Below are 17,173 nucleotides of genomic sequence, written 5' to 3'. Positions count from 1 at the left end.
TGCACACCTCTGAACCTAACCTTTTTTGGGAAACTGGGAAAGCTGTGCTGCGTGATCGGCTTCTCTCCTACGTGGCGGGCCGCAAGCAGGCTATCAGGAAGGCATATGTGGAAGCTAGTGCACGGCTTCGATTGGCTCAATCGATGCTATTGCAATTGAACACCCACTCTAATAGACAAGCCTGGAAGGAGGCTAAATTGGCTTTTGACACTTGGGTGGCCGCGCAGGAAAGAACGTATTCCTCCCTCCAGAACTTGAAGTACCATATATTTGGCAATAAGCCAGGCAAACTGTTAGCTAGGCTTTGTAAAGGCCCCTTCACCCCTACACGCATCACAGCATTGAAAAACGATAAGGGCATCATTACCACTGCCCCGACGGAAATAGCGGACACCCTTGCAATTTAGAAAGTAGAGAAAATCAGCGCTCAGCTCCTTTAAAGAGGTTGTAAACTCACAATTTTCACTTAGGCTCATTGTAATCAGCATAAACACAGCAATCGATTGGTGGATGTAAAAGATTTCTTACTTTTATATTCTTCCAGTAATCCTTCCTGTAATATTTCATGACGTCATGGGCGCATGCCCAGTCTGCTATCCAATAAACGGCACAGTCTGCATGCCGTTTCAGTAAGTAAAGGATCTCTGAGTTCTTCCGGTCTATCTGAAAACGGCATGGCTAAAGTCTCGCGATTCTCCCTGTCAGCTTCCGTGTCTCTCTCTCACAGGGGAGTGACCATGAGAAGTTACACAAGGGGAGGGGGAGTAAATGAGAACGGCACAGCTGAAGTCTCGCGATGCTCCTCTCCTCTCCCGAGCTATCTTATCTCTCTGACAGGGGGAGGGGGAGTAAGTGAAGCATTCCTAGACAGTGAGAGCCAGTCGTTCATAGAGAGTCTGCGCGAGATTTCGGCAAATAATGCAGTAAGGGCAGAAATGACGTCAGCGGGGGTACGATTAAACAGGAGAAGACATGGCGCTGCCTATTACAGGAAGTAGAAGATACATTAAATTTGAAAAAAAGGTACTTTTAAACATGTATGATGCTTACAATGTATGTGTAATGTAATTATATTGCATATATGTTTCATACATGTTAAAAGTTTGATTTTTATTGCCGAGTTTACTTCCTCTTTAAGGTGATGGACCACTTAGATAAATAAATAAAGGAGTAATAAATAATGAAGAGAATTGATGATCAGTGGCAAAGTCAGATCACAATGCTTATCACAACCACAAGTAAAGGAAGATAAAACACTTAATATAAGATGATATATATGCCAACATCAGAAAAAACGGATCGTGGACTAAGTAATAGTCAATAAAGCATAATAATATAAGTGTGAAATAAATATGAAGGTGGTAATAAATATTATAAAAATGATGGCTAAAAAAGTGACAATAATATAATCTTCTAGGTGATGAAGAGGTGTATCAAAAGTGACAAGAGGATCAGAGAAAAATCATTTATAGAAAATGTGACAGTGATTCAGCTTCTTATGATAATCATAAAATCCAAATCCAGTGAGAAAAAAACATGTACAAGGAATCTATAAATCCTGTATAATAAATAGAAGTGTAAATCTAAAACATAGTGCTGTGAAGCCCATAAAAGATATTCAAACAATAAATACAAGTGGGTAAAGTGCTATAGTGCTGAATAGGGTGCTAAAAAATCCATAAGAAAGTATTTTAACGGATAGTTGCAGTGAATAAGGTGCTCAAAAAATCCGGTGACTAAAAGGGTGAGATGCAGCTTCTGATAACAGCCAGGTGCAGGGGTCGGTGAGCTAACAATCCAACATTAGGTGTAATGGCCGCTCACCTCCATTAACACTCAAAAGAGCGTTTTAGATGTAATCTTTTCACGTCTCAGACCTCTTAATCTTCTCCAATGGATGTAATATATATATCTCCAAAACCTTATACAATTTATTCAAGGTAGATCTCAGCGAATCCCAGCACAGATATATCATAAACTCTTTCCTTATTTAGACGGTTTCCTTATTAACCCACCATATTTCGATCAATCAATTTAAGCAAGAGACAGTATGCGGAGCAAACACAAAGCCGCCGATGCGGTGAATTCCGATACTTCCGGTCTCGGCCGTAGACCGGAAGTGACGTCAGTACGGCTTTTTCTGACGCGCTGCGCTACAAATCACGTAGCTTCTTCAAAGGGTAAACACCCTTGCACGCTTTTACACCACTCTCTACATTGCTGAACATTGCAACGTGGCCGCAACCACCTTACGGTTGGACAAGATATCCTTGTCCACCTTAGACGACCACCAACCTTCTTCACTTAATACCCCAATTACGCTAGAAGAAATCAAGAATACCATAGCACTTTTACCACCTGACTTTTACAAACTCTCAGTTGACTGTATAGCCCCAGCCCTCCAAACACTCTACCAACACATTCTGGATGGACACTCTTACTTTCCGACTGGCCTCCAAGCTCATGTCAAACTGATTCCCAAGCCAGGGAAAGATCCTACTGAACCAGGCTCCTACCGCCCTATATCCCTCTTAAACTTGGACGGAAAGATTTTATCAAAAATGATGGCTTCCCGACTAGCCCCCATAATGCCAACACTAATACATCCTGCCCAAGCAGGATTCACATCAGGCAGATTGGCTACAATCAACCTAAGGAAAGTACTTGCGGCCCTGGAAATGTCCCAACAATGCTGAGATTCGGACATGGAAATTATTTCCCTTGATGCAGAAAAGTCTTTTGATAGGGTGGACATTCGATGTTTGCACATGGTTTTAGAACGTTTTGGATTCAAGGGCTCCTTTGTCCACCTTATCAAAGAAATGTACACTAACCCATCGGCAAATATTGTGGCTAATGGCTACATATCAAAACCGTTTCCACTTCAACGGGGCACTAGGCAGGGATGCCCACTATCCCCCCTCCTATTTAACCTCGCCTTGGAGCCCTTGGCCAGGGTCATTCTACAGCAACCCAACCTACACGGCATCCCTATAGGAAATTATGATTTACGCGTTGCACTTTTTGCTGATGACTAGAGTTGAGCGGACACCTGGATGTCCGTGTTCGCGGGTTCGGCCGAACCTTAAAAAAAAGTCCGGGTCCGTGTCCCGGACTTTTGCCGAACTTTTCCCGAACACCGAACCCCATTGAAGTCAACGGGGACCCGAACTTTCAGGCACTAAAATGGCTCTAAAACACCAATGGAAAGGGCTAGAGTGCTGCAAATGGCAGCAAAACGTTGTTAAGAGCATGGCAAGTGCTCTGCAAACAAATGTGGATAGGGAAATAACTTAAAACAACAAAAAAAAACTGAAAAATAAAACAATGTTCTTCATCTCTGAAGGACGAGGCCCATATGGAGTAGGAGGGAGGTTGAGGTGGTGGTGGATGTGGCGGTGTCATAGGCGTGCGCACAGGGTGTGTCCCGGGTGTACCTGGGCACACCCTAATCACCTAGGGCACATTAGCATTATTGCTCTGTTTGCCAGTGAGGAGATGGGAAAGATCTCCCTCGGACCTGCTCTGCTCTATTTCACTTTGCCAGCAGGGAGAGTAATGTATCGGGGGCCATGTATATGTAGGCAAACACATGCATGTGTATTTAAACTTTGGGGTGCACACCCTAATGCAATAGGCTGCGCACACCTATGGGCGGTGTAGGTGGAAGCGGCGGTGGAGGAGGACCAGGGCCGGATTAGGAGCATCATGGGCTTGGTGCTGAGGATTTTGAAGGGCCTTAAGGGCCGTGCCTTGGCATGCACCCAGAGGAGGAAGGGTGCAGCCATGCATGCCTAATTCCACATGGGATGCTGTCTCTGAAGCCCATAAACACATCCATGCATCGGCAACTGTCCCTCCTTGTCCGGCCTTCGTGCTGTGTGGGGAGGTTCTGAGGGAGCTGCCTGGGGAAGGGAGCATAGAAGCCAGACTTCTGTGTTTACAAGTGACAGAAGAGCGGTAACAGTGAATATGGCCAACCCGGGGCCTATATAAAGGTAGGGGCCTGGAGCTGCAGCTCCAATAGCCCCTACGTTAATCTGGCCCTGAGGAGGACAAGGTAGCCAACACTGCTTCTTTTCACAAATTTTAAATGAGGGTACACCCCAAAAGAGTGAGAAAGAGCAAAAATGGAACAATGGCTGGGTAAGGTCGGTATCCATCGCTATTCTGCACAAGGTACGGAAAAGTCCCGTGGGATCCATGCCTGGTTCATTTTAATGAACGTGAGCTTGTCCACATTGTCTCTGGACAGGCGGCTGCGCTTGTCTGTGATAACGCCCCCAGCCGTGCTAAATACCCGTTCAGATAATACACTGGCTGCAGGGCACGCCAGCACCTCCAAGGCGTAAAGGGCAAGCTCAGGCCATGTGCCCAACTTGGAGACCCAGAAGTTGAAGGGGGCAGACCCCTCATTCAGTACGTCTAGGCGTGTGCACACATACTGCTCCACCATGTTGGTGAAATGCTGCCTCCTGCTAAGATGTTCCATATGAGCTGCTGGTGCTGCTGTTTGTTGTGGCGTGCTGACAAAGCTTTTCCACATTTCGGCCATGCTAACCCTGCTTTCTGAGGTGCTGGCGGTGCCCTGGTTGCGTTGGCGACCTCTTCCTCCTCCTCCTCCTCTGCCTTGTGCTTCCACTGTGGCCCCGCTGTCAGGTGGGAATGCCAGCAGCATGGCGTCTACCAGCGTGCGCTTGTACTCGCGCATCTTGCGATCGCGCTCCAGTGAGTGAATTAAGGACGGTACGTTGTCCTTGTAACGGGGATCCAGCAGCGTGGCCACCCAGTAATCAGCACAAGTTAGAATGTGGGCAACTCAGCGGTTGTTGTGGAGACACTGCAGCATGTAATCGCTCATGTGTGCCAGGCTGCCCAGAGGCAACGAAAGGCTGTCCTCTGTGGGAGGTGTATCGTCCATGTCCTCTGTATCCCCCCAGCCACGCACCAGTGATGGCCATGAGCTGGCCTGGGTGCCACCCTGCTGTGAACATGGTTCCATCTCCTCCTCCAGCTCCTCCTCCTCATCCTCCTCATCCTCCTCATCCTCCAGAACTGTGCCCCTGCTGGACAATTGTGTCCCTGGCGTTTGTGTGTGCAGGAACCCACCCTCGGAGCCCCTTGCGAATGACTGCCCTGAAAGCCTTGGAAATGTTACCTCTTCATCCTCCTCCTCCTCCTCCTCCTCATCCTGTGCCACATCCTCTTCCATCATCGCCCGAATTGTTTTTTCAAGGAGGCATAGAAGTGGGATAGTTAAGCTGAGAACGGCGTCATCGGCACTGGCCATGTTGGTGGAGTACTCAAAACAGCGCAACAAGGCACACAGGTCTCGCATGGAGGCCCAGTTATTGGTGGTGAAGTGGTGCTGTTCCGCAGAGCGACTCACGCGTGCGTGCTGCAGCTGAAACTCCACTATGGCCTGCTGCTGCTCGCACAGTCTTTCCAGCATGTGCAAGGTGGAGTTCCACCTTGTGGGCATGTCACATATGAGGCGGTGAGCGGGAAGGCCGAAGTTACGCTGCAGCGCTGACAGGCGAGCAGCAGCAGGGTGAGAACGCCGAAAGTGCGCACAGACGGCCCGCACTTTCTGCAGCAGCTCTGACATATCGGGGTAGTTTTTAAGGAACCTCTGCACCACCAAATTCAGCACATGCGCCAGGCAAGGGATGTGCGTCAAACCGGCTAGGCCCAGAGCTGCTATGAGATTTCGCCCGTTATCGCACACCACCAGGCCGGGCTTGAGGCTCGCTGGCAGCAACCACTCATTTGTCTGCTGTTCCATGCTCCTCCACAACTCCTGCGCAGTGTGTGGTTTGTCCCCCAAACAGGCAAGTTTTAAAACTGCCTGCTGTCGTTTACCCCTGGCCGTGCTGAAGTTGGTGGTGAAGGTGTTACGCTGTCCGGATGAGGAGGCGGTAGAGGATGAGGAAGCGGAGTAGGAGGAGTTAGGAACAGGAGGCAAACTGAAGCGCCCTGCAATCCTCGGTGGTGGAAGGACATGTGCCAAATTGCTATCCGCCTCAGGCCCATCCGCCACTGCATTTACCCAGTGTGCCGTTAGGGAGATATAACGCCCCTGACCGTGCTTACTGGTCCACGTATCGGTAGTTAGGTGGACCTTGCCAGAGATGGCATTGCGCAGTGCACACCTGATTTTTCCCCCACTTGGTTGTGCAGGGAAGGGATCGCTTGCCTGGAAAAGTAGTGGTGGCTGGGCACGACGTACTGTGGGACAGCCACCGACATAAGGTTTTTAAAACTGTGCGTCTCCACCAGACGGAATGACAGCATTTCAAAGGCCAAGAATTTTGAAATGCTGGCATTCAGGGCCAGGGATCGTGGGTGGGTAGGGGGGTACTTCCTCTTCCTCTCAAGTGTTTGGGAGATGGAAAGCTGAACGCTTCCACGGGACATTGTGGAGATGGTTGGTGACCCAGGTGGTGGTGTTGCTGACAGATCCTCTGTTTGCGGGGTGGCAGGTGCCTGTATCATTACAGATGTGGCTGGAGCGGCCGAGACTGCAGCAGAAGAGGAAGCAGGATGAGCCAGAGACGTTTCTTAGTTTTGAAGGTGTCTACTCCACTGCAGCTCGAGCTTTGCACTTAGATGCCTGATCATGCAGGTTGTGCTCAGGTTGAGAAGGTTTATGCCTCGCTTCAGGCTCTGATTGCACAGGGTGCAAACCACTCGTGTCCTGTCATCAGCACATTTTCTAAAGAACTTCCACGCTAGAGAACTCCTTTGAGCTGACTTTGGTGCGCTCGTTTCCTTGCTGCGTTGGGCAGTAGCAGGCGTAGTGTCTAGGGCACGGGCGCTCCGCTTCTGCACCCCGCTCCCTCTTCTGCTGTGCTTGTGGCTCTGTGCGACCACCGCCTCTTCCTCCAAACTACTCCGGTCACCTGCATGACGTTCATTCCATGTGGGGTTGAGGACCTCATCGTCCTCCACATCATCTTCCACCCAGTCTTCACCCCTGCCCTCCTTGTCAGTCTCCACAATGCTGAACGCCGCAGCAGTTGGCACCTGCGTTTCGTCATCATCGGAGACGTGCTGCAATGGTCCTTGCATGTGCTCATCTTGAGAAATGAGTGGTTGGGCATCGCTGCACTCAATCTCTTCCACTTCTGGGGCAGGGCTAGGTGGATGGCCCTGGGAAACCCTGCTGACAGAGTCCTCAAAAATAAGAAGAGACTGCTGTATGGCTTGGGGCTCAGACTGCTTGCCTGATTTGCAAGGGGGTGAGGTGAAAGACGGTTGGACATCGGCTGCAGGTGCCAACTCTGACCTTTCTGCAGTAGACTGGGTGGGAGACAATGTGAAGGAACTGGAGGCACTGTCAGCAGCAAACCAATCTACTATCGCCTCTCTGTGTTCTGGCCTTTTCACTTCTAGAGGCGTATGATGCCCTACCAAATACTGATGCAGGTTTGTCGCCTACTAAGACTTGAGGAAGGTGTTTCACTTGTGCGTGTAGCTGGCACAGATCGACCACGTCCTCTCCTTGCAACAGGAGCTCTACCAGCAGCACCACGACCCAGGCCACGGCCCCTATTTGACGTTCTCCTCATATTTCTGTAATTTATGATCTTGCCCTAGAAAGGTGTTTATTGAATAGCGGAACAAAACAACAACAGTATCGCACGGGTGTATCTGACAGTCAAATATGCAAACTATGCCACAATTTAATGTTTTTTACCCCAAAAGGGTGTATATTGAATAGTGGAATAGGAAAAAGGATAAAAAACGGTGTATCTCACACGTACAAACACAGACTAGGCCCCGATTACAATTTTTTGTACCCTAAAGGGAGGATGAGGAAGAGGAGTAGGAGGAGTTGGGAACAGGAGGCAAACTGAAGCGCCCTGCAATCCTTGGCGGTGGAAGGAGATGCGCCAAACAAATTTAAAAGGTGTATCTCACACGTACCGATACAGACTATGCCGTAATTTAATTTTCTTACACTCCAAAAGGGTGTATATTGAATAGCGGAATAGGACAAATGTTATAATACGGTGTATCTCACACGTACAAACACAGACTAGGCCCGATTACAATTTTTTGTATCCTAAAGGCAGGATGAGGAAGAGGAGTAGGAGGAGTTGGGAACAGGAGGCAAACTGAAGCGCCCTGCAATCCTCGGCGGTAGAAGGAGATGCGCCAAACAAATTTAAAAAGGTGTATCTCACATGTACCGATACAGACTATCCCGCAATTTAATTTTTTACACTCAAACAGGGAGTATATTGAATCGCAGAATAGGACAAATTTTACAAAACGGTGTATCTCACACGTACAAACACCAACTAGGCCCCCGATTACAATTTTTTGTACCCTAAAGGCAGGATGAGGAAGAGGATTAGGAGGAGTTGGGAACAGGAGGCAAACTGAAGCGCCCTGCAATCCTCGGCGGTAGAAGGAGATGCGCCAAACAAATTTAAAAAGGTGTATCTCACATGTACCGATACAGACTATCCCACAATTTAATTTTTTACACTCAAACAGGGTGTATATTGAATAGCGGAATAGGACAAATTTTACAAAACAGTGTATCTCACACGTACAAACACCAACTAGGCCCCGATTACAATTTTTTGTACCCTAAAGGCAGGATGAGGAAGAGGAGTAGGAGGAGTTGGGAACAGGAGGCAAACTGAAGCGCCCTGCAATCCTCGGCGGTAGAAGGAGATGCGCCAAACAAATTTAAAAAGGTGTATCTCACATGTACCGATACAGACTATCCCGCAATTACATTTTTTACACTCAAACAGGGTGTATATTGAATAGCGGAATAGGACAAATTTTACAAAACGGTGTATCTCACACGTACAAACACAATCTAGGCCCCGATTACAATATTTTGTACCCTAAAGGCAGGATGAGGAGTAGGAGGAGTTCGGAAAAGGCAGGAGGCAGACTGAAGCACCCTCAAATCCTTCGCAGTATGAGATGCGCCCCAAAAATTGGAAAGGTGTATCTCACACGTACCGACACAGACTATCCCACAATTTAATTGATCCCCAAAGGTTTTTATTGAATAGCGGAATAGGAAATATGATCAAAAAAAGTGTATGTATCTCACACGTACAGAAGCACACTAGGCCCCAATTACTATTGTTTGTACCCCTAAAAGGCTGGATAAGGAGTAGGAGGAGTTTGGAACAGGCAGCACCCTCAAATCTTCAGAAGTATGAGATGAACCCCAAAAACTTGGAAAGGTGGATCTCACACGGAGCAACACAAACTATCCCGCAATTTAATTGATCCCCAAAGGTTTTTATTGAATAGCGGAATAGGAAATATGATCAAAAAAAGTGTATGTATCTCACACGTACAAAACCACACTAGGCCCCAATTACTATTGTTTGTACCCCTAAATGGCTGAATGAGGAGTAGGAGGAGTATGGAACAGGCAGCACCCTCAAATCTTCAGAAGTATGAGATGAACCCCAAAAACTTGGAAAGGTGGATCTCACACGTACCAACACAAACTATCCCGCAATTTAATTGATCCCCAAAGGTTTTTATCGAATAGCGGAATAGGAAATATGATCAAAAAAAGTGTATGTATCTCACACGTACAAAACCACACTAGGCCCCAATTACTATTGTTTGTACCCCTAAATGGCTGAATGAGGAGTAGGAGGAGTATGGAACCGGCAGCACCCTCAAATCTTCAGAAGTATGAGATGAACCCCAAAAACTTGGAAAGGTGGATCTCACACGTACCAACACAAACTATCCCGCAATTTAATTGATCCCCAAAGGTTTTTATTGAATAGCGGAATAGGAAATATGATCAAAAAAAGTGTATGTATCTCACACGTACAAAACCACACTAGGCCCCAATTACTATTGTTTGTACCCCTAAAAGGCTGAATGAGGAGTAGGAGGAGTATGGAACAGGCAGCACCCTCAAATCTTCAGAAGTATGAGATGAACCACAAAAACTTGGAAAGGTGGATCTCACACGTACCAACACAAACTATCCCGCAATTTAATTGATCCCCAAAGGTTTTTATTGAATAGCGGAATAGGAAATATGATCAAAAAAAGTGTATGTATCTCACACGTACAAAACCACACTAGGCCCCAATTACTATTGTTTGTACCCCTAAAAGGCTGAATGAGGAGTAGGAGGAGTATGGAACAGGCAGCACCCTCAAATCTTCAGAAGTATGAGATGAACCACAAAAACTTGGAAAGGTGGATCTCACACGTACCAACACAAACTATCCCGCAATTTAATTGATCCCCAAAGGTTTTTATTGAATAGCGGAATAGGAAATATGTTAAAAAAAAGTGTATGTATCTCACACGTACAGAAGCACACTAGGCCCCAATTGCTATTGTTTGTACCCCTAAAAGGCTGAATGAGGAGTAGGAGGAGTATGGAACAGGCAGCACCCTCAAATCTTCAGAAGTATGAGTTGAAGCCCAAAAACTTGGAAAGGTGGATCTCACATGTACCAACACAAACTATCCCGCAATTTAATTGATCCCCAAAGGTTTTTATTGAATAGCGGAATAGGAAATATGATCAAAAAAAGTGTATGTATCTCACACGTACAAAACCACACTAGGCCCCAATTACTATTGTTTGTACCCCTAAAAGGCTGAATGAGGAGTAGGAGGAGTATGGAACAGGCAGCACCCTCAAATCTTCAGAAGTATGAGATGAACCACAAAAACTTGGAAAGGTGGATCTCACACGTACCAACACAAACTATCCCGCAATTTAATTGATCCCCAAAGGTTTTTATTGAATAGCGGAATAGGAAATATGATCAAAAAAAGTGTATGTATCTCACACGTACAAAACCACACTAGGCCCCAATTACTATTGTTTGTACCCCTAAAAGGCTGAATGAGGAGTAGGAGGAGTATGGAACAGGCAGCACCCTCAAATCTTCAGAAGTATGAGATGAACCACAAAAACTTGGAAAGGTGGATCTCACACGTACCAACACAAACTATCCCGCAATTTAATTGATCCCCAAAGGTTTTTATTGAATAGCGGAATAGGAAATATGTTAAAAAAAAGTGTATGTATCTCACACGTACAGAAGCACACTAGGCCCCAATTACTATTGTTTGTACCCCTAAAAGGCTGAATGAGGAGTAGGAGGAGTATGGAACAGGCAGCACCCTCAAATCTTCAGAAGTATGAGTTGAACCCCAAAAACTTGGAAAGGTGGATGTCACATGTACCAACACAAACTATCCCGCAATTTAATTGATCCCCAAAGGTTTTTATTGAATAGCGGAATAGGAAATATGATCAAAAAAAGTGTATGTATCTCACACGTACAAAACCACACTAGGCCCCAATTACTATTGTTTGTACCCCTAAAAGGCTGAATGAGGAGTAGGAGGAGTATGGAACAGGCAGCACCCTCAAATCTTCAGAAGTATGAGATGAACCCCAAAAACTTGAAAAGGTGGATCTCACACGTACCAACACAAACTATCCCGCAATTTAATTGATCCCCAAAGATTTTTATTGAATAGCGGAATAGGAAATATGATCAAAAAAGTGTATGTATCTCACACGTACAAAACCACACTAGGCCCCAATTACTATTGTTTGTACTCCTAAAAGGCTGAATGAGGGGGTAGGAGGAGTATGGAACAGGCAGCACCCTCAAATCTTCAGAAGTATGAGATGAACCCCAAAAACCCCAAATATCATTCAGCTCTGCTGCAGGCCACAATTTAATTTTTTTTAACCCAAGGCTGTATATTGAATAGTGGAATAGAAAAAAAGTGTATGATTTCTGAAACCACTCAATATTAGCACATGTGAACTGAACACAGCAGTGTATGATCAGTCACTCAGCACAGCACAGCTGAAGGAAAAATGCTGCACACAGTGCCTGATAGAAAAATACTTTTCTCCCTCCTCCTCAGTGGGCAAAAAAGATTGTGTTCACTGCACCCCAAAAAGATTGTGTTCACTGCACCCCAAAAAGATTGTGTTCACTGCAGCCCACACACAGCAAAATGGATGTGGACCACTGACACCTGCCTATCTCCTATCCCACACCACACAGCAATATCGATTGTAGTTTGTAGAACACACTGACCCTAAAAATCAGCAGACTCTCTCCCTAAAAGGATTGATAAGATCGTAGATCGGTCACTGCAAACCCAACCCCACACAGCAATATCGATTGTAGTTTGTAGAACACACTGTCTGACCCTAAAAATCTGCAGACTCTGTCCCTAAAAGGATTGCTAAGATCGTAGATCGGTCACTGCAAACCCCACCCCACACAGCAATATCGATTGTAGTTTGTAGAACACACTGACCCTAAAAATCAGCAGACTCTCTCCCTAAAATGCCTACAACTCGGCCTGCCTAACACACTCCGACCTGTCCCTCAATTCTATCCGGACACAAATGTTTTTTTTTTTCCTGTCTGTCCCTAATCAGCAGCCAGCACCCCAAAAAGATTGTGTTCACTGTACCCCAAAAAGATTGTGGTTCACTGCACCCCAAAAAGATTGTGTTTACTGCAGCCCAAAAAGATTGTGTTCACTGTACCCCAAAAAGATTGTGTTCACTGCACCCCAAAAAGATTGTGTTTACTGCACCCCAAAAAGATTGTGTTCACTGCAGCCCACACACAGCAAAATGGATGTGGACCACTGACACCTGCCTATCTCCTATCCCACACCACACAGCAATATCGATTGTAATTTGTAGAACACACTGACCCTAAAATTCTGCAGACTCTGTCCCTAAAAGGATTGCTAAGATCGTAGATCGGTCACTGCAAACCCCACCCCACACAGCAATATCGATTGTAGTTTGTAGAACACACTGACCCTAAAAATCAGCAGACTCTCTCCCTAAAAGGATTGATAAGATCGTAGATCGGTCACTGCAAACCCCACCCCACACAGCAATATCGATTGTAGTTTGTAGAACACACTGACCCTAAAAATCAGCAGACTCTCTCCCTAAAAGGATTGCTAAGATTGTAGATCGGTCACTGCAAACCCCACCCCACACAGCAATATTGATTGTAGTTTGTAGAACACACTGACCCTAAAAATCAGCAGACTCTCTCCCTAAAATGCCTACAACTCGCCCTGCCTAACACACTCCGACCTGTCCCTCAATTCTATCCGGACACAAATGTTTTTTTTTTTCCTGTCTGTCCCTAATCAGCAGGCAGCACGTTTATGTGTGCTCTCTCCCTGAACTAAACAGCAGAATGACGCCGCAGCGGCGCTGCCTCGAACTTATAAAGACTTGGTCACATGCTTCAGACGGCCAATCACAGCTACTGATACATTTGTAGGCATGGCTGGGATGGCTTAGGCACACCAGTTAAACGCTTGTTTATTGGCTGTTGAAAGCCCGCCATGAAAAGCGTGCCAAAGCATGCAAACCCGGAAATAAAACGACCGAACACGGATTTTTACCCGAATATACAGTAAAGTTTTCGGGTCCGTGTTCGGGTAACAAAAATCCAATTATTCGGTACGAACACGAATAATACAGTCCGTGTTCGCTCAACCCTACTGATGACATACTTATATTTACCACTAAAACAACTAGGGACGCAGAACAGATACATAGAATATTCAAGAAATTCCGCCTATGTTCGGGACTTAAGATACATTTTTCCAAAAGCGAAATTCTACCCCTTCGTAATACCACACTCAATCCTTGGCCTTCCACACCAATTTTCTCTATTGCCAAGAATGCGATTACTTACCTGGGGATTAGAATTGGCCGATCACCATCATCAATATATTATCTTAATATCCCATCCACCATTACTAAAATAATTACCGCATTGGAGACCTGGGCGGGCCTTCCACTCTCCCTCTTTGGCAAATGTCATTTATACAAAATGGTCGGCTTCCCTTAATTACTATACCCACTTCAAACCATTCCGCTTTTACTTAAACATAAAAACATCCAACGACTGAACAAAGCATTTACTACCTTTATTTGGAAGGGAAGGAAGCCACGTATAGCAATAAAACTGTTTCTGCCGACGAGGGAGGGTGGAGTGGCACTACCTAACGCCAGACTATATAATCTTGCATGTATACTCAGAGTGGGGCTGGACTGGATTGGCAAAACCTCTAGATACTCGAATTACCATTTGGAATCCCAATTAACTGCCCCCTTTGATCTTGCTGCTCTGCTACATTTTGTTTACAGGGATCTCCCAGCCCATCTCAGACATAATGCCATAATTAGAGACACAAATATTACCTGGAGAGAGTTACTGAAGAAGCTACAGGCTTCACCCTCGATGACACCTCATTTACCCATTCAGGGTCGCCCCCTTTTCCCTCAAGCACAACATCACCTCCTGTTTAGTAAATGGTCTGCTGTGGGTTTTTACCGTTTTGCTCAGCTGTTTGACCATGACCCTGACTCAGACGTGTTGGACCAGTTCCACCTGCCCAAGGGACATACCTTGGGCATTCTCCAAGCTGTCAGCTTTGCTGCGCAAACATGCCCTATGAGATTGACCCGGTTCAAAAGGACTATGATAGACACACTTCTGGAACTAAACCTTCATAGAATCTCGGACATCTACCAAAGTCTACTGTCCCTCCCAGCAGTCTGTAAACCTTCCTTCTCTTCTAACTCTTGGGTCAAGGACTTTCCAAATCCAAACGCACGCGCTCTGATACTTTCCGGATATCTAACCAACTACAAGTGCATCACTAATGAATTCTGGAGGGAACAACAATATAAGATAATGCATCGTTGCTATGTACCATTTATTCGTACTAGTCCACAGTCTTCTACTTGCTGCCCGTTCTGCAACGTACCCAAACCGTCTCTTGCACACAGACTATGGTATTGTCCTACAATCCTGGCTTTCTGGAATGAAGTGGAATCCTACATAGCCTCCCTCACTGGACTGACCCCCCCATGGGAATCCCTATCTGCTCCTTTTTGGGAACTTTGATGTGTTATTGAATAAAAGCTCAATAGGGCAGTCGCGCATCCTCATCACTCACAAAGTTTGGCTGGCCACATGCTACATGGTTGCCAGGAGAGCCATTTTATCTCAGTGGATACAATCCCCCCTCCTTCTCTTAAGGATGTGAAACTAGGCCTGCAGCAACTTTATGACAGGGAAGCCTTGGATTTGAAAACCATTATCCCCTGCAACCCAGGTAAATTCGACCGTAAGTGGCCTTCAAACCTTCGTCCATCGTGCACTCATATCACCAACTTAACGGATGTCTGACCTCTACCGCCTTGCCATCTGTCAACTAGGCTATTGAGCCACCAAGTGGATCCAACTTACCAGGACGACCAATGATTTATCCGTGGACCACATCATCACCTCAGCATAAGGCAGTGGGCGGTCAAATTACTCTAATGGGTATTCCGAACCCTACATTTCCCTGTGCTTTTGATCCACTCCAGGATTGTCTACTCGCAACTACCTTAAGTCCCCCCCACTTCTACACCTTCTGTGCATAGCCTGCAACCAACCTACATGAAGGAACGTTTATAGACTCGAGACCTTTTCTCTTACTGTTCTCATTGTCGTGGAGGCTCTCTGTGTGTGTGTTCTCTCTTTTGCTCTTTGTCACCCTCACCCCTCCCCCCCACCTACTCTATAGTTTTCTGACCATACATCTTATGGACTCTTTCCTCTTAGTATTGAGGCTCGTTTTGTTTTACATTGCCTTCACTTATGTAATGTTGTAATTTTACCTGTCCATTTAACCTGTTCATTTGTTGAAAATTCAATAAAAAAAAAAAAAACATAAATAACTTAAAAAAAAAAATTATATTTCTAATAGTTACAATGTTACTTTTTATCCTGGGGTTAAACATAGGAAATTGATGCCTGTTTGGGGAGCTAGGGAAAGCATATACTTAGTAAGTTGTAGGAAAGAGGAAGAAGATTTTGAAACTGAAGAAAATACTGGGTCACTTTGAATATTAAGAAAAAACATCCACTCCCCTGCAACTGTTGTAAAGTCACATTCTATGCATTAAGATAAAAAACCTTCTGTGTTTAGCAGCCTCCCCAGGAACCCCTATTACTTACCTGAGCCCCCTCCCTATCCAACAATGTCCACGAGTCCCTCGGCCTTCCGGTACTCTCTCTCCTGATTGGCTGAGACACAGTTGTGGCTCCATTGGGTCCCGTGGCAATCAGAGTCAGTTAGTCAATCAGGAGAGAGAGGGGGCAAGGCCAAACGGCAGCTCTATGTCTGAATGGCTCGGGTGCCCCCATAGCAAGCTGCTTGCTGTGGGGGCACTCATTAGGAGGGAGGGGCTAGGAGCAGTAAAGAGGGACCTGAGAAGAGGAGGATCTGGGATGCTCTGTGCAAAGCCAACTGCACAGAGGAAGTATGTATACCATGTTTGTTATTTAACCACTTTCCAACAGTCCCACGCAGATTTACTGCGGCAGGGTGACTCGGATGTGCATAATCACATAGCTCTACGTGATTATGTGCACCCGGTTTCGGCGGCGGACGCGCGCTGCCGACGCTGCACTCCCGCTGTGATTAGACACAGCGGGAAACAGACCATGGGAGGAGCAGGCTCAATCGCCGCCGGCCTCCCGCGATCTTCGGCAAATCTTACAGGAGAGCTGTCTGGTATGCAAACAATGTAAGACGGCTCTCCTGTCAGAGAGGCAGAGAAAGATTGTGTGATTTAGCTAAGCTGAATCACAGATCTCTCTCTGCCTCTGTTCAATCCATCCCCCCACAGTTAGTAAGCACATATAGGGCACACTTTTAACCCCTTGATCCCCCCCAGTGTTAACCACTTCATGCCAGTGTAATTTATACAGTAACAGTGCATATTATTTAGCACTGATCACTGTATTAATGTCACTGGTCCCCAAAAAGTGTCACTTAGTGTCAGATTTGTCCGCCACAATGTCGCAGATAAAAATCGCTGATCGCCGCCATTACTTATAAAAAAAATAATTTAAAAAAGTCCATAAATCTATCCCGTAGTTTGTAAGTTCTATAACTTTTGCCCAAACCAATTATTATACGCTTTTTGGGATTTTTTTTACCAAAAAAATGTATCAGAATACAAATCGGCCTAAACTTATAAAAAAAAATTAGATTTTTTAAATTTTTTTATTGGGAATGTTTTATAGCAGAAAGTAGAAAATATTGGTGTTTTTTTCAAAATTGATGCCCTTTTTTT

Source organism: Pelophylax lessonae (assembly GCF_965119305.1).
Source record: "Pelophylax lessonae genome assembly, chromosome: 3".
Classification (NCBI taxonomy): Eukaryota; Metazoa; Chordata; class Amphibia; order Anura; family Ranidae; genus Pelophylax; species Pelophylax lessonae.
This window is presented reverse-complemented; position numbering follows the sequence as displayed.